Raw genomic sequence first — 18683 nt, forward strand, 5'->3', positions numbered from 1 at the left:
GAACCTCAGAGCCCCAGCCCTGGAGGAGCCGTGGTGTTCCCACTCACCAGGGCCAGGAGCTGCGGGGGCGGCCTGCCCGCGTGTCCGCCTACGCGCTGCGCCAGGAGGCAGAAGCCGGAGCCCAGAGAAGCGCCCGGCCAGGGCAGGGGGGAACCGCCAGAGACCGCGCAGCGCCGGCTCCAGGACCAAAAGGCCGAGGTACCCGCGCTGAGCCGCGACGCGCTGTGCAGCGAGTGGGATCGGCGCCAGCCCTGCGTTCACGTGGGTGTGGGGGCCCCGGGTCGCTGGAGGTGGGGGGCGGGGGCGGGATCCCCTCCGGGATGCCCCCAGCCTCCCCCGCGCCCAGCCCTGGCTCAGCTGCAGCTTGGGAGAAAGGGCGCTGCCTGTTTGGGGAGGGAGGGGATCCTGGGGTAGGCGGGGTGGTTGGCCTCTCTCTCGTCTAGCCCCCGCCCCCCAGCTCAGAGCCGCGCCTCCGAGCCCCAGCCTCCCGCTGCCTCCTGAGCCCTCCCGAGGCCAGAATATCCCTGGAGAGCGCGGGCACCAGGCCCTGGCACCACTGGGCCCAAGCCCGCATCCTCAGCGGAGGTCTGGGGATGGCGCGGGCGTGAGCGTCCGAGTGAGCGCAGCCTGTGCGTGGGCTCGGCTGCCCCTCTTCTCCCTCGGGGCGCACATTCCATCCTTGGCCACTTGGCCGCTGTGTGAGCTTGAGCCAGCCCCTCTCCCTCTCTGTGCCTGGTCTCCTCGTTTAAACAACGGAGATGACTCTGCCGACCCCACAGAAAATTAAAGCTGAGAAAATTGAAGTGCGTGAGCATGGAAATCCTCCCTGCAGCGTGAAGCGTTGTGCAAGTGGGAGGCAAATCACTGCTGTTAGTATTGTAATTGACATTATTCTTTGCACTCTTTAGGATACACTGGGCAATGTTGATTTTGCTTTTCTTCCCAAATGGCACTGACTTGGCTGTTTCCAATATCTCCTACCTCTCCTGAAAAGTAATTGCCATGTTTAAGAGCTGAGCACAGAGCATGGCATGTGATAAAAACCCAATACATGTTTGCTACTATTATTGTTATTGAGCAATTGTTGACGGCAACTTCCTAGTCTAGGCAGGCTCTTTTACTCATATTTAATCTACACACCCCTACGCAGTAGATATCATTACCCTCATTTGCAGATGAGGAGACAGGCTCTCAGAGAGGTTCAGTAACTTGACCAAGGTCACACAGCCGGGGAGCAGCCACCCCAATTCCAATTCTTTGTGCATACAGCCCCCACTCTCCTTCTTGACACAATACCTTCTAGATAAGCAGTTCTCAAACTTAGCTGTACCTTAGAATCACCAGGGGAGCCTTTAAAAATTCTGATACCCAGGTGGTACCCCAGACCAATTTCGTCAGCTTCCCTGGGCGAGGGGCTCAGGCATATTTTAATGCTCCTCAAATGATTTCAATGTCTGGCTGAAGTTGAACCCCTGCCCCAGATGTCAAGTTCTCCTGGGCCACACCTGCAACTCCTCCCTGAAACCTTCACAGTCCCTCTGTTTCAGTCACCAGCTGTGCACAGATGATTCTGCATCCTTTTCTGAGCCTCGAGCTGCCCCTGAGGTCCTGGTTCATACAGTTATTCCCTCCACACATATTTATCGTTCATCCACCCACTATGCTTCAAGCTGTGCTAGAGGCTGGAAGACAGAGCGCCCCCTGCTCTTTCACACAAAATAAGAAGAAGAAACATCAGTGGTTCTCAAACTATTGGGTCTTGAAAACACTTTACACTGTTAAAATTAAGGAGGATCCCCCAAAACTCACAACCCCAGTCTAATCATGATTTTTTTTAAGTCATGCAAATTCCAATAAGGGGCATCCTGCAATATGCCTAACCGGTACTCCTCAAAACTGTCAAGTCATAAAAACAAGGAAAGTCTAAAACAAGTAAAGAAGAGCCTAAGGAGACATGATGTCTAGGGTAATATGGGGTCCTGCATGTGTTCCTGGAACAGAAAAAGGATATTAGGAGAAAGCTGAGGGAATCTGAATAGGGTTTAATACTAATGTATCTTTACTTTAATAAAGATTTATTAGAATTTAATACTATTAAAGACTTTAATACTAATGTATCAATATTGGCTCATTAATTGTAACAAGTGTGTCTACTAATGGAAGATATTAATCATAGGGGAATAATAATAGGGGAAATTTGGGGGGGGTGAAGGGATATGGGAACTCTGCACTATCTTTTCAATCTTTCTGTAAATCTAAAACTATTCTAAGAAATGGTGTCTATTGGTTAAAAAAAATCACGGAGGGGAAAAAAATGATGATGGAGGACTCGAAAGAGTTTTTGTCTGTATAAGTTATACCTATTAGTCTTTATTGGAAATAAATCTGAGAAAGTATTTCAATATTTGTTTATTCATTTTAGCATAATAATAAATTCATTACATGTTAACATAAATAGCAGATTTTTATGAAAATAGCTATATTTTCCAAAACAAGAAAAAAATTATTAGAAGAGTGGCAATGTTTTACACTTTTACAAATTGTTTAACGGCTAGCTTAATAAAAAGAAAGCAAGATTCTCATACAGTTGATCCTCCTTACATGAGGATTCCATATTTGCAAATTCACCTACTTGCTAAAATTTATCTGTGACCCCAAAATAGATACCCATGGCACGTTTGTGGCCATTAGCAGACATGCTCAGCATGGTAAAAAATTTGAACTGGTTGATATGCTAAGGTCAAGTTTCCAGCTAAGGTCAAAGAAGGCAACCCTCTACCTTCTTGTTTCAGGTGTCATTCTGGAAAAAATGTCCTTTCCACGGTCTCTTTCATGCTGCATTTTCCCCATTTTTGTGCTTTTTGTTGATTTTGCTGTTTGAAGTGGCCCCAGACACAGTGCTGAAGTGCTGTCTGATGTTCTTTAGCACAGGAAGACTGTCCTGTGCCTCATGGAAAAAAATCCATGTGTTAGATAAGCTTCATTCAGGCATGAGTTACAATGCTGTTGGCTGCGAATTCAACGTTAATGAATCAACACTATATATTAAATAAGGAGTCTCTAAACAGAAACACCCAGACAGGTGGTTGGAAAAGACAGGAATATTTTAATCAGCTTTTTCAGTTATCGTGGCTATTCTTTGAGACTACACCAAAACTTGACACGTTTTAAAGGATAGTTGCACGGTGGAATCTGAAACTGTCAGTGAACCTTTAGTATTCTATTAACATTAAAATCTATTGAGTGCATCTTTTTAAACATCATTCACTAGTCATCTGAAAAAGATTAGTTCCTGGATTACACAGATCATCCAAATATTAACACATTTCATTATTCAATATCAAGAAGTAATATTTGTTAATATGGCCACTGATCTCATCAGAAGAGTCTTTAAGGGTTGGCAAGCCGTCAAGATTACAGTAGTAAGTATAAGTTTTTCAAAATTCTAATTTTCACTTAAAAGTCCAAATTTTATCATTGGCAACAAATACCATCAGCTGCTTTCCTTGAAGTGACAGACCCACTTCTTTCATTTTTGTGAAAATATCTGCCAAATACCCATGTTGGAATAACTGAGGTTTGTCTAAAAATGGTATTCCATGAAAAAAGTGGCTTGTTCAGCTTGCAATTCAAATAATCACACAAGTGTTATTTTCCTGGGAACAGCTACCACGGTACTTCAACATGAAACAAAAATGCTTTATGCATACTTTTCATTTCATCGTACTGGTTATTAAAAAGACATGAACTGGTACAGCCACTTTGGAAGACATTTTCGCAATTTCTTACAAAACGAAACATACTTTTCCTGTATGGTCCAGTAATTTCACTCCATGCTCTTTGCCCAAAGGAGTAGAAAACTTATGTCCACACAAAACCTACACATGGATGTTTATAGCAGCTTTATTCATAATTGCCAAAACCTGGAAGCAACCAAGACGTCCTCGAGTAGGTGAATAGATAAATAAACTGTGGAACATCCAGGCAACGGAATAGCGTTCAAAGTTACAAAGAAATGAGCTTTCAAGCTATGAAAAGACATGGAGGAATCTTAAATGCATATTACTAAGTAAAAGAAGGCAATCTGAAAAGGCTACATACTATAGGATTCCAATTATATGACACTGGGGAAAAGGCAAAACTACAGAGTCGGTAAAAAGATCAGTGGTTGGCAAGGATTAGGGGAAAGGAAGGGATGAATAGATGGAACACAGAGGAGTTCTAGGGCAGTGAAACTACTCTGTATGATAATATAGATGGATACAGGCCATTATACATTTTTCCAAACCCTTAGAACATACAACACTAAGAGTGAACTCTAATGTAAACAGTGGACTTTGGGTGATAATGAGCTGTCAATGTAGGCTGATCAGTTGTAACAAACGCACTACTTTGGTGGGGACTTTGAGAGCTAGGAAGGTTGTGAACGAGTAGGGGCAGGATGTGTATGGGAAATCTCTGTACCTTCTGCTTAATTCTGCTGTGAACTTAAACTGCTCTAAAAAATTGTCTCTAAAAGAAAAGATCACTCCAATTAAAATCGGAGCAAGATAAAGACATGCACTCAAGAGTTGTGATTTAATCAAATGAAATTTTTATATAAATTTATTTATTTATTTTTGGCTGCGTTGGGTCTTCGTCGCTGCGCACAAGCTTTCTCTAGTTGCAGCGAGCGGGGGGGCTACTCTTCGTTGCGGTGCACAGGCTTCTCATTGCGATGGCTTCTCTTGTTGCGGAGCACAGGCTCTAGGCATGTGGGCTTCAGTAGTTGTGGCACATGGGCTCAATAGCTGTGGCTCACAAGTTCTAGAGCGCAGGCTCAGTAGTTGTGGCACACGGGCTTAGTTGCTCTGCGGCATGTGGGATCTTCCCGGACCAGGGCTCGAACCTGTGTCCCCTGCATTGGCAGGTGGATTCTTAACCACTGCGCCACCAAGGATTGCTTCATCGAGGTCACGATAAAGCAAAACTGGCTTTCGTTGGTTTTATTAACCATTAGTGTGCGACAACAAAGAATATAACAATTCTTAGCACAGGTTGGAGTTGCTGCCTGGATCCGTGCTAAGATGTTACCATTAAGATCCATGCTAAAATGTTACAGTTGTTAGATTAGCATAGTGAAAAAAACAAATAATAACCTAGTAAATTAGGGTATCCTAATATCCTAAAAATTAGTATGAAAATAGTTTTGACCACGACGACCCCCTGAAAGAATCTCAGGGATACCACACCTTAGGGTTCTGCAAGACTACACTTTGCAAACTGTTGTCAGATGGTGATAAGCCCTATGGGAAAAAATCATCAGGAAAAGAATGTATGAAGGGTAGGGAAGGAGTAACATTCTTTATTGGGTAAAGGTCTGGGTGTGAAGGTGATATCTGAGCAAAGGCACAAGGGAGATAAGGGAGAGAGCCATGAGGATATCTGGAGGAAGACCAATCCAGGCAGAGGGAACAGCAAATGCAAAGGCTATGAGCAGGACGTGCCTGGGGAGTTTGACACACAGCAAGGATGGTAGCATGTGCATCTCTCCCCAACATATTCCAACAGGCTATTCAAAATCTACCTGTCCCCAGCTAGGAAGCCTTTGGGAAGCAAATCAGGGAGCTTAGTCTGGGCCCAGGCAGAGCCTGTCCTTTTTGGATCCACATGACCTGAGCTATTCTGCATGTACCAAGAGCCCACTCTATGCCAGGCACTGCCCGTGTACTCTCCCTACATAGTATTAGGGGTACTGCACCTGGAATCAGGCTACCATCCACTCCCCCAGTAATTAGCTCCATAGGCTTACAACAGGTTGCTTTACTTCTCCAAGCTTCAGTTTTCCTATCTGTAAAATGGGAATGCTCACAGCCTTTGCATCTGTAGAATTGTAGTGAGGGTTACATGAACCAGAAGATGAATAAGATCTAGAGATCTAATGCACAGCATAGTGACTATCATCACTATGTATTATAAACTTCAGAGTTGCTAAGAGTAGATCCTAAATGTTCTCACTACAAAAAAAGAAATGATAATTAGGTGATGTGAGAGAGCTGTGAGCCCATGCTATGGTGATAATCAACCCATATCGCAATATATAAATGTATCAAATCAACATGTTGTACACCTTAATCTTATGAAATGTTGTATGTCAATTATATCTCAGTTTTTAAAATGAAGCGTACATGAAGGGGTCAATAAAAATTAGCTGCTATTAGAGACTGAAGGAAACATGGAGGCAGGAGGGATGAGACTGGACAGCGGGACACAAAGAGGAGCAGAGGGAAAAGGAAGGGACACAGAGTGATGGCAGGAGAAGCTAGAAGTGGGCTGATGGGGTTGATGTGCAACAATGAAAAGCAGGTGGTTAGGAGAGAGTAAAGGATGTGTGAGAATGAGTTTGGTTGATGAAGGGTGGGAGCATCAGGAAGGGGCGGCACTCAGGACTCAAGGTGGGCGTGGAGGAGTGGGTCCTCGGAGGTAGAGCCAAGGAAAGATGAGTTTAGAAAAGAGGATCTGCGTCCAGAAAGATAAAATAGAAAGAAAAGGACACAATGAAAAAAAGAAGGTCCTGGGCTTCCCTGGTGGCGCAGTGGTTGAGAGTCCGCCTGCCGATGCAGGGGACACGGGTTCGTGCCCCGGTCCGCGAAGATCCCACATGCCACGGAGCGGCTGGGCCCGTGAGCCATGGCCGCTGAGCCTGCGCGTCCGGAGCCTGTGCTCCGCAACGGGAGAGGCCACAACAGTGAGAGGCCCGCGTACCGCAAGAAACAAAAAAAGAAGGTCCTCTCTTTGGGTACTCAAAATACCATCATGCCCCGTGGTCCTCTGCTAGTATGCAAGAAAAACATCATTTTCATAAAGAGCATGGTATCAGCACCATAGCACAGACAGGAGAGCATTTGTTACTAAAATAAAAAGATTGGACTCCAAAAACAAAATTAGCTGCTATAATTCTTCAGGGCTTGGATGAGGTTGAGGCAAGTGAAGCACTCACCATGGGTACAAAATGTATGAGGCAGCACTGATGCATGCCATAACGTAGATAAACCTCAAAACCATTATGCACAATGATAAAATCCAGACACAAAAGTTCACATATTGTATGGTTCTATTTATATGAATTGTCCAGAACAGGCAAATCCAGTGGTTTCCCGGGGCTGGGGGTGGGTCTCCTTTAGAGATGATGAAAATGTTCAGTACTAGATAGAGATGATGGTTGAACAATATTGTGAATGTACCAAATGCCACTGAATTGTACTTATTTTTTAGTTTTAATATTTTTTATTGAAGTATAGTTGATTTCCAATGTTAATTTCTGCTGTACAGCAAAGTAATTCAGTTGCATCTATAATATAGATATTATAGATATAATATATTTTTATATTCTTTTCCATCATGGTTTATCATGGCATATTGAATATACTGGGTTGGCCCAAAAGTTCTTTTGGGTTTTTGTAACATCTTACTGTGATATGCAGTAGGACCTCGTTGTTTGTCCATTCTATATATAAAAGCTTACATCTCCCACTCCATCCCTCCCCCAACGCCCTCCCCCTTGGCAACCACCAGTCTGTTCTCTACGTCCGTGATTCTGTTTCTGTTCCATAGATAGGTTCATTTGTGTCATATTTCAGATTCCACATATAAGTGATTTCATATGGCATTTATCTTTCTTTCTAACTTATTTCATTTAATATGATCATTTCTAGCTACATCCTGGTGCTACAAATGGCATTATTTCATTCTTTTTTATGGCTGAGTAATTGAATTGTACTCTTTGAAATGGTTAATTTCATGTTGTTTGAATGTCACCTCAATTTAAGGAAAAGTAAAGGAGTGCCCAAAAAACTCGACATTTAATATACATAATATTTCAATGCAATATTTTTAAAAATCAAAATTAATACAAAAAATCCACAATGAACAAAATATCAACGTTTCAAATAAAGACAGGATCAGAATTCCTGGTTTCTCCTTGTGCTTCAGACTTCCATATGGCTCAGCTCAATACTCGTACTGATTTCTGTCTTTAACATCTCGATATTTTGCTTACCACGGATTTTTGCATTAATTTTGTGTGACTTTTTAATTATTCACGTTGGAATATTATTTATCTTTTTTCTAGGAGACTATCTTTATTATCTCTGAATGGGGAAAAGATAACAGAACTATATCCCCAAAGAATAATTTATAAAGAAAAAAATCTGACTTATTTCATTATTTCAAAATTACAGTTACACACAGACTCACTGTGTATCTCACTGCCCTATTCTTTTCTTTTCTTTTTTTTTAACCATTTTACTGAGGTAAAATGACCAGTAAAAATCTGAACGTATTTAACGTGTACAACCTGATGAGTTTGGGAACAAGTATACACCCATGAAACCATCACCACCCTCAAGGCCATAAACATATCTATCACTTCTCAAAGTTAATATTCCAATACTAATATTCTAATATTACTTATCTTAATTACAGAGTTTCTTTCGGCTCTCCTAAACATTTTGCAGCCCAGGTGAGTGCTTCATTCTCCTCACCCTCAGCCTGGCCCTGTGTCTCTCTCTCATTCTTTCAATAAGGGAAAGGCTACTGGCTCCCTTTTATAGGTGTAAAGGGGGCTCAGAGAAGTTAAGTTACAGCCCACATTGTTAATAAATGGTGTGGCCAGAGTGTGAGCCCACCCCAGGTCCACTCTGACCAGAGGCTCCAGCTCTGGCCCTAGCATTAGGAGGGCAGGCCAGCCCTCATAGAGCATCCCCAGATTGTCCCAGATGATTGCTCCAGCTGTGGGGTGGGGCCTGAGCCACGGCTGAGCCAACAGGAGCCTGAGATGGAGGAATCGAGGCTAATTCCTCTGTGGGAAGCACTCCCTATTAATTAATTAGGGCAGAGCTAGCCTGCGGCATCCCCGCAGCCCCCAGAGTCATTAAGGGAGAAAGGGGTCTCATTATCCACTGGCAGCTTCCCCCTCATCCCCTGGGCTCCAGAGGGAGCAAGGGAGGGGGAAGAGGAAGGCTAGGCCCCCATACTCCGACCCCACCCTCATTACCAGAGTGGCCTGATAAGCAAAGTGTCTGAAACTACAAGCAGAATTTCAGGGTGGGGAGGGGAGAAGGAAGTCAGAGATGAAGGTGTAAGTTACCTACCTGCAAAATTCAGCCTGCAGTTATGTTTATATGAGATATTCAGAATAGGTAAATCTATAGAGACAAAAAGCAGATTCGTTGTTACCAGGAGCTAGAGGGAGGAGGGTATGGGGAGTGACTGCTTTATTGGTACAGCGTTTCCTTTTGGGGTGATTAAACATTTCTGGAGCTAGGTAGTGGTGATACCTACACAACATCTTGAATGTACTTAACATCACTAACTTATGACTTTAGGGACTTCCCTGGCGGTCCAGTGGTTAAGACTCCATACTTCCAAGGCAGGGGGTGGGGGTTCGATCCCTGCTTGGGGAACTACGATCCTGCATGCTGCGTGGCAAAGCCAAAAAATAAAAAAAAAATAAAAAGAATAAAACTAACTGATGACTTTAAAATAGTTACAATGGCTATGGTGGTAATCATTTTGCAACATATAAATATATCAAATCAACACGTTGTAGGGCTTCCCTGGTGGCGCAGTGGTTGAGAGTCCGCCTGCCGATGCAGGCGACACGGGTTCGTGCCCCGATCCGGGAAGATCCCTCATGCCGCGGAGCGGCTGGGCCCGTGAGCCATAGTCACTGAGCCTGCGCGTCCGGAGCCCGTGCTCAGCGACGGGAGAGGCCACAACAGTGAGAGGCCCGCGTACCGCAAAAAAAAAAACCACATTGCAGACCTCAAACTTACACAATCTTATGTGTCAATTATATCTCAATAAAGCTGGAAAAAATGGCTACAGTAGTAAACCTTAACTGTGTTTTACAATTTAAAAATCTGTCTCCTTCTAGTTCATGATTATTTATTCAACATTAATGAACACCTGTTTTGTGCCCATCATTGTACTGGGTGGGGAAACCCAGCACTGCGCTCAGAGCTCTATCTCAATGAGAAATGGCCCTGGAGAACTTCCATAATGCCGCCTAAGACACTCTCCATCCTCCCTTCGTTCTGTGTCCTAGGACATTGACCCTCACGGATCATACCAACAGGCTCCCTTCGCTCTCTGACTTCTGGTTGGATTCTGGCAAGGGAGACCCTTTCAGGAGGGCAGAGGGATGGAGGAGAGTGAGACCAGGGTATTTTTTCCCTCAGGTTCCTCCCTACACACTCACTGCAGATGTCTGTACCCCTAGACTGTAGACCGGAGTCCCCAACCCCCCGGCCACTTACTGGGTCCGCGGCCTGTTAGCAACCGGGCCGCCCAGCAGGAGGTGAGTGGCGGGCTAGGGAGCAAAGCTTCACCTGCCGCTGCCCATCGCTCACATTATCACCTGTACCACCACCCGCCACCACCACCCCGTCCATGGAAAATTGGTCTTCCACGAAACAGGTCCCTGGCGCCAAAAAGATTGGGGACCCCTACTGTAGACCACAGGTCCTGGCAGGTGGCTCTCTCCAAATTCTAGAAGTAACTGCTCCCTCCTCTCTCTCTGCTTTTGCTTCCCACCTCTCCAGAATGTTCTTCCAGGGATGGACAACTGTTAACCAGGTGCCGCTAGCTCTGTTACTGTGCCATCCCATGTGGTTTCCTTGCTGTCCGACCACACCTTCACCAAACTCTCCTCAACTTATCCAGTTTGAGGGTATATCTGCTTCCTGCTGAGACTTCCTGTCTAGAGAGGTATTCAGAAGAGGCAATAAAAAAATAACCAGGCAATGAGTAGACTGTAGTAGTAGAAGTGTCTTTGGTGGCACATCCAGGAGCTGGGGAGCCCTAGCAGCATTGCTGACAGGGAAGAGAGATAAACAGAGGGTAAAATTTTTAAAGACTTTTTTTATGATGGAGGTAATGCATATTCATTGTAGAAAATTTGGGAAATGCAAAAAGTGTAGAAGGAAACAAAAACGTCACCGAAATCCTATTCATAATCATCATTAAAATGTTGATGGGAGAAAAAACAAACAGAAAAAAAAATGTTGGTGGGTTACTTTCCAAGTGGGGATATGTTTCCCAGTTCAAAATTAGAATCGTGCCTATATGTTACAATGTGGATGAGCCTTGAGGACATTATGCTAGGTGAAATAAGCCAGAGACAAAAGGACGAATACTCTATGATTCCACTTATATGAAGTCCCTAGAGCAGTCAGATTCATAAAGACAGAGAGTAGCATGGTGGGTGCCAGGGGCTCCGGGGAGGGGGAATAGGGAGTTAGTGCTTAATGGGGACAGAGTTCCAGTTTGGGAAGATGAACAAGTTCTGCAGATGGGTGGTTATGATAGTTGCATGACAAGGTGAATGTACTTATGCCACTGAAGTGTACACTAAAAATGGTGAAGACGGTAACGTTATGCTGTGTGTGTTTTACCACAATAAAAAAAATAAGAATCATGTCATTTTGGCAGTTTGTTGTTCTGTCTGTCATTATTATGATTTGTCACTGCAACTTAAGCAATTACCTCTATCTGACATGACCTTGGTGGTTTATTTTAGCTTTTCATTTTCTGCCTCCCCCACTGGATGGGAAGGTCCATGAGAGAAGGGGCTGTGTCTTGTCACGCTCTTCTCCTGGTTCTTAGCCCAGTGCCTGACACAGAGCAGGTGCTCAGTAAATATTTGTCAAATAACTCAATCAATCGATCAATCCATTAGGAAAGACAGATTTTTCTGGTGGACCCTCACATCCTCTCTCCATCTACCTCCAACCTGCTCTGAACCCAAGGAAGCAGATCTTTGTGGACCATATCAGTGAGCTCCATGCCTCAGGGGATCTGGTGAGTTTGGTTTAAAGGAGTCCCCAGCAGGAGATGAGAGGAAGGTTTAAGGTGAAGGTGGGAAACCTAGAAATTAGAAGATGAGCTCAGACAGCCAGGAGAAGAAATGACTGATTCTCTCTGATTCTGCATTTTGAGCATTGAAGGGGTGCTTCCAGTGTGCACAGGTGATAGGAAGTGTTATGTAGAGACAGGCCAGAAGTAGTCAGGGGACCCCAGACTTAAAGAGACAGACACCATTGTACTAGTTTCCTAGGGCTACCATAACAAATTACCACAAACTGGGTGGCTTAAAGGAATAGGAATTTATTCTCTCACAGTCCTGGAGCCCAGAATTCTGAAACCAAACTGGTTTGACCCTGGGTTGGCAGGGTCATGCTCCCTCCAAAGGCTCTAGGGGAGGATCCTTCTTTGCCTCTTCCAGCTTCTAGTGGTTGCCAGCAATCCTTGGCATTCCTCGACTTGTAGGCATCACTCAAGTCCATGCCTCTTTGCTCACATGGCCATCTTCCATGTCTGTGTTTCTGTCTCTTCACATAGTCTTCTTACAAGGACACTAGTCATTAGATTAAAAGCTCACCCTACTCCAGTATAAACTCATGTTAACTAATTACATCTTCAAAGACCCTATTTCCAAATAAGGTCATATTCATAGGTACAAGAAATCTGAACTTCAACATATCTTTTGGGGAAGACACACTTCAACCCACAAAAGTGGGCAAGGCCCTTCATCTGTCCTGCCTCCCACCTAATTTGGGATCCCTCATAAGAAGGACACTTGGAAGTTGAGCAACCAGAACAGGAATGCCCATGGCAGAAGCAGCAGAAAGTCTTTGGTCGGTCCACACATGAATTAAGTCCAATCACGGTAGGGCCACCATCATTCAGTCATTCAACAAATAAGTATTAAGAACTTGCTTTGTGCCAGAAACTGGGCTAGGCACCAGGGATTCAGTGATGACTAGGACAGGTGAGGTCCCCGTCAAGGAGCTGATATTTAGAGATGGAATTGAGAGAATCACAAACTGATGTAGGAGAGATGCAGCACAACATGGCAGTGTGATGCTTCAGATGGTCAAGGAAAGGCCCTTTAGGAGACAATACCTGGACAGAGACCTAAAAGATGAGAGGGAGTAAACCATATTAAAATGCAGGTGAAAAACATTCGAGAGGGAAGAATATTCCATAGAGGGGGAAAGCAAATACAAAGACCACGGGATTAAATAAGTTTGAGGAGTCTGAGCACCAGCATGGCTTCATGATCCAAGGGCAAAGTGATAGGATAGGGGGAAGAAAAGGTAGACCAGATGGTAAAGAACTGGAATTCTGTAGATCATGGTAAGGTATTTGGATGCTATTCTAAATTTGAGGCTCATCTCACTAAACCTACCCATTGGTCTTAAAGTCACAGTCATCCTAACCAAATAAGTGATACCCAAATCCACTAATATGGATGAGATTTTCCAGGGAGAAGGCGATGGATGAGAAGTGAAGGGAGAATGGAAATCTAATGTATTAGCTAGCTATTGCTGCATAACAAATTATCCCAAAACTTAGCAGCATAAAACTTAAAACAACACATTTATTACATGGGTCTCTGTGGGTCAGGAATCTGGGCAGAGTTTAGCTGGGTCTTCTGGCTCAGGGTCTCTCAGCAGGCTGCAGACAAGATGTCAGCCAGGGCATCTATCTAGTCTCAAGGCTAGACGGGGGTAGGATATGCTTCCAAGCTTACTCATGGGGTCGTTGGCAAAATTCAGTTCTTCACGAATATTGGACTGAGAGTCTTAGGTCCTCAGTGGCTGATAACCAGAAGTTCCCTCAGTTCCTTGCCATGTGGCCTCTCCTTTTCTGAAAGAGTGAGCAAGACAGAAGCCATGATCTCTTTATAACCTAATCTCAGAAAGGGCATCCTATCACTTTCACTATATTCTATTGGTTAGAAGTGAGTCACTAGGTTCAGCCCACACTCAAAAAGAGGGAATTACACAGGACATGAAGATCAGTGGTGGGGACCACTAGGAGCCATCTTCAAGACTGCTTAACTCACCTAAAGAACACTCAGTATTTGAGGGTGGATGGCAGACAATCAGCCAGTGAAGGACCAAGACTAAAGGCAAAAGGGAAGAGTGTGAAAGAGTATAGGGGAAGACATTCAAGTTACAGGTGGTTGATAATTTCAAATACTGCCTAGAGGTCAAGTTGAATTGGATGGAAAAGAAACTAGGAATTGGTCAGTTGCAGGAGGACATTGATAACCTTTGCCTAGACCATTTCAGAGGACTGATGGGGGCTAGAGACATACAGACCAGTCTTTATCCCTCACTGACCAGCACGGTCACCACCTCTGCAGGAGGTGACCAGGAAAAACCAGGAAGAACCTCCTCTCCCAGCCTGGGGCTTCCCACAGTCTCCTGACACCTCCCCCAGGAAAGCGACCTCATTTCTCAAAGACAAAACTGATTCTAGGTCATATCCCCCTGGAACAAGAGACCAATTGATGTGATTATCTCCAAGAGAAAGGGGGCACCTACTAAAAGTAGAACCTGGTGCCCCAGAAGGGAAGACATCGGGGAACCTAAAAAAGGGTTTCTGATAATTACCTGCCAAGATTTCAGAGTGAAGGGCATCTCCATGTAACATTAAAAGAAAAAGGAAAGAAAAGCCAGAAGTTTTAAAAGGTCCTCCTTCATACATTCTGCATTTTCACTCTATTCAATGCAAGGGCAGAATTCTGCTCCCCACTTTGCAGGGCTCATTATATAGAACAGGTGGTCCCACCAAAGATGGCTACAAAAAGGAATTTCTGTAAAGCGTTCTTCGTTATAAAAATCAGAGAGCTAATTTTACAAATATTATTCCCCACTGGCCTGAGTTAGAAATATTTGAGCTTTAGTATGTTAGGAGGAGGGAGATGTATATACCTGTAACTATATATATGGAGGGGGGGAGATAGGGAAATGGCTAGAGTGAAATCAAAACATGTTCAGAATAGTTATCTCTGGATGGTAAAATTACAGATGATTCTTATTCTCCTCATCATATTTTCTGTGTTTTACACAATGTGCATACATTATTTTCATTTCATGAAAATAGATTTATCTGTTAGCTTGAGAAGGTATTTGGGCTTGGAGAGTAGTGAAACATTTTCCCAGCCCTCAACTCATGTATGTAAGTGTTTCTGTAGCATTTTTTAAACTTCATTATTTCTGTTCAGCCACACATAGTTCAATCTCTTGGAGAGTGAGAGCCAACCCCATCCCTGCTCTGGTTCCTTCCAGGCACCTGCTGTCTTATTGAGTTCATGTTGCTATAACACTATAACAGACTGGTGGCTTATAAACAACAGACATTTATTTCTCACAGTTATGGAAGATGGGAAGTTCAAGGTCAAGGTACTGGCAGATTTTGTGTCTGGTGAGAGCTTCCTGGCGCATAGACAGCTTCTTCTCGCTATGTCCTCACATGGTGGAAGGGGTGAGGGAGCTCTCTGGGGTCTCCTTTAAAAGGGCACTAATCCCATTCATGAGGGCACCACCTTCATGATCTAATCCTCTCCCCAAAGCCCCACCTCCAAATACCATCACATTGGGCATTAGGATTTAACATATGAGTTTTGGAAGGACACAAACTTTCAGTCTCTAGCACCTGTCAACCCAGGCTCTGACCAGCAGACTTTGAAAGCAGTGCAGAAGATGGTTCACCTATTCCTAAATATGGGCATGTGTGTCAGGATAGGGAAAAAAAAAGTGTCCAAAACGGGCCACCAAAGCCAGGAACTGGAGGTGAGTTTTAGAGGTTGATACAGTCAAACTTGTGTTGGAAGATGAAAATGAGGAGAAGTTGGCAGACTGAGCAATGGGCAGTAGTATGCACCAATTTCAATACTCAGACGATGTAATACACACTAGGAGTATATTGGCAAGAAAGAGGAGAACCAATTAAAAGCCAGAATGGGACAGACCACACCCTCACCCATCGTCCTAATTAATTTCACCAAAGACCCAAGTTGGAGCCAAAATCCTCCATATGTAGGTCTGACACAGGTGTCCCTCGGGTAGCTCAGCACAAACACTGCCCAATAGATGTGCTCCATACACCAGGCGGCAACCCAATCCAGTGAAATCCTCCAGTTAGGAAAATGGAAGCATTAAATGAACAGAGCAAAGGTGGATGGTTGAGTCCAGAATGTTGTCCCAAATGAGCTATCTCCCTGGTTCTTTGTGAAACCCTCTCTGCATGGCCTGGTATTAAAATAGCTCATTCATCTATTTATTCAATTAATAAAAATGAAATGTAAGCACCTTCATAATGATTACTCTGTGTCAGTTACCATGCTAAGCACGTCATTCATATTAACTCATTTAATCCATGCCACAATCCTATTATCCTAGTTGACAGATGAGGAAACGGAAGCACAGAGAAGTCAGGTGGCTTGCCCAAGGTCACACAGATGGCAAGCGTCAGAATCATAATTTGAACCCAAGTCATCTGACTCCAGAATCTTGACCGTGGTACTATCCTGACCCTAGTGAAGATCTGTTGAGTCAGATACCATTGGGTCCAGGGGCTAATGTGTGTACTAAACCCGCATTCCTGAGAATCCTTGAAACAAGCCTCCATCACCAAAGGTTACCTACCCCCATTTCTTCCTGGTGGGTGTCCAGCATGGCTGACCTGGGATCCTTCAGTTTTTCATCTTATTCCTCCCCATTACTAAATGATCCTTTGATTTTGCAAAGCCAGGGTCATTCATTCCTTTCTCTTCCTTGCGTTTCTCACTCAATAAGAAAACACTTATTCATTCCTTCACTCGTGTATTCATTAAATAAATGTTTATTGAGCACTTACTATGAGCCACCATCTGTGCTGGGTGCTGGGTTTCAGTGATATACAAAATAGGCAAGGTCACTGCCTTCATGAATCTCACAGTCTGATGGGGAAGGTAGACAAAGGAGACAAGTAAAACATACATAAAATGTCCATCAATGAATCAATGAGTAAACAAAGTTGCAATATATAAATATAATGGAATACAGCCATAAAAAAGAATGAAGTACTGTTACATGCTACAGCTTGGACAAACCTCAGAAACATCACACTAAGTGAAAGAGGCCCCAGACACAAAATGTCACACAGTGTATGATTAGTTTAAATGAAATATACAAAACCGGCAAATCCATAGAGATAGGAAAGTAGATAGTGGTTGCCAGGGGCTGAGGGGAGAGGGGAATGGGAACAAGATTTTATTTGGGGATGATAAAAATGTTTTAGAACCTGGTAGAAGTGGTGGTTTCACAACGTCGTGAATGTACTAAATGCCTCTGAATTGTGCACTTTAAAATGGTTGATTTTTCTTTTTTTTTTTTTTTTTTTTTGCGGTGCACGGGCCTCTCACCGTTGTGGCCTCTCCTGCTGTGCGCAGGCTCAGCGGCCATGGCTCACGGGCCCAGCCGCTCCGCGGCATGTGGGATCTTCCCGGACCAGGGCACGAACCCGCGTCCCCTGCATCGGCAGGCGGACTTTCAACCACTGCGCCACCAGGGAAGCCCAAAATGGTTAATTTTATTTATGAAACTTTCATCTCAAAAAAAGAAGCAAGTAAAATTATCACAGCATGTGATTGAGGCCATCCATTCCTTCAACCCAAGTGTACTGAGGACCTGTTATGTGCCCTGAGCTGTGCTGGGCACTTGAGACGAAGGTTCCTGCTCTCGAGACTCTTGGATTCTTCCAGGGTAGGTGGGGGAGACAAAAAAATTTTTCAGTAAGCAAATAAATGGATAAGACATTTTCAGAGTGTTATGAAGACACTATGTAAAGAGACTGTAAGACTAAGGGAGCTGCTTTTGAGTAGTCAAGGAAGACCTGGCTTAGAGGTGAGACCTTCCTGAAGGACACCAAGAAGCCAGCCAGGCAAAAATCTTGAGAGAAAGAGATTCAGCCAAAAGGGTACCTGCAAGTACAAAGGCCCTGAGGTAGGAACTAGCATGACATGTTAGAGGAACACAAAAATGGCCAGAGAGACTGGAGCACAGTGTGGAGTGGACCTGGGGGTGGAAGATAGAAGATGAGTTAGTTCGGGGAAGTGACACTTTTGAGTAAAGATCTCAGATTTTATTCTAAGTACTGTGAGAATCACTTGAAGGGCTTTTAAGCGAGAAAGTGATGTGCTCTAGTTTAAAACATAGGGCTGACTGTAGTGTGGAGAATGAATTTGGGGAGGCAAGGGAGGAGGGGGTAGACAGGGAGACCAGGTAAGTGAGAAATGATGGTGTGAATGAGAGTGAGAATACCGCTGGTAGTAATGGAGAAAAAAAAAGATCATATCGGAGATAAGTTTTGAAGGTAGGACAGGCAAAACTTGCTGATGGATTGGATGTGGACGCAAAAAAATTAAGGAATCTTCCTAAGATTTTAACATGAGCAACTGGGGTGGATGGTGGGCTAACTATCAAGTCAAAGAACACTAGCAGAGGAAAAAGATCAGGGAGATTAATCAGAGGTGTGGTTTTGGACCTGTCGACTTTGAGATGCCTATGAATGGCCCAGATAAAGATGCCACTGCTAGAAGGAAACAAACGAGGTGATGTGATGGAGAATTACGGGGGAGAGATTGAGGGCAACTGTCTCTTTTTCTTCCCCAGACTCTGAGAGGCTTCCTACGTGGGAGGAATTATACATCATGTAAGTCTTGGTGGGTGGAAAACAAAGTCCTCCTTCCGCCATAGAAACAGGAAGTTCAGACATGAGTCACTTTCCTAGCTTGCCTTGTAGCTCAGGCATGATCATGTGACACAGGCTCAGGCAATTAGATGCAGCCACCTTGGACCCTGGGAACT

The 18683-nt window shown here is 44.1% G+C and overlaps 1 protein-coding gene across 8 annotated transcripts in view; it reads right to left on the minus strand.

Annotated features, from left to right (window-relative positions):
- Positions 1-18683, minus strand: part of SLC1A6 (solute carrier family 1 member 6) — a 51995-nt gene that overhangs the window by 19710 nt on the left and 13602 nt on the right. For 3 of the 8 annotated variants that reach the window (XM_024767580.1, XM_024767574.1, XM_024767571.1), the window contains 2 exons: positions 16693-16774; positions 9132-9185 (listed from right to left, as the gene is read on the minus strand). The exons of 2 other annotated variants lie outside the window; for them this stretch is intronic. The gene's annotated coding sequence lies outside the window, so the exon portion shown is untranslated. Of the gene's footprint in view, positions 1-47; positions 381-9131; positions 9186-16692; positions 16775-18683 lie in introns of those variants that run through there. 3 more of the 8 variants (XM_024767573.1, XM_024767578.1, XM_024767577.1) reach the window with 2 other exon arrangements.

Source organism: Neophocaena asiaeorientalis, unplaced genomic scaffold, assembly GCF_003031525.2.
Source record: "Neophocaena asiaeorientalis asiaeorientalis breed wild unplaced genomic scaffold, Neophocaena_asiaeorientalis_V1.1 scaffold87, whole genome shotgun sequence".
In the NCBI taxonomy this organism is placed as follows: Eukaryota; Metazoa; Chordata; class Mammalia; order Artiodactyla; family Phocoenidae; genus Neophocaena; species Neophocaena asiaeorientalis.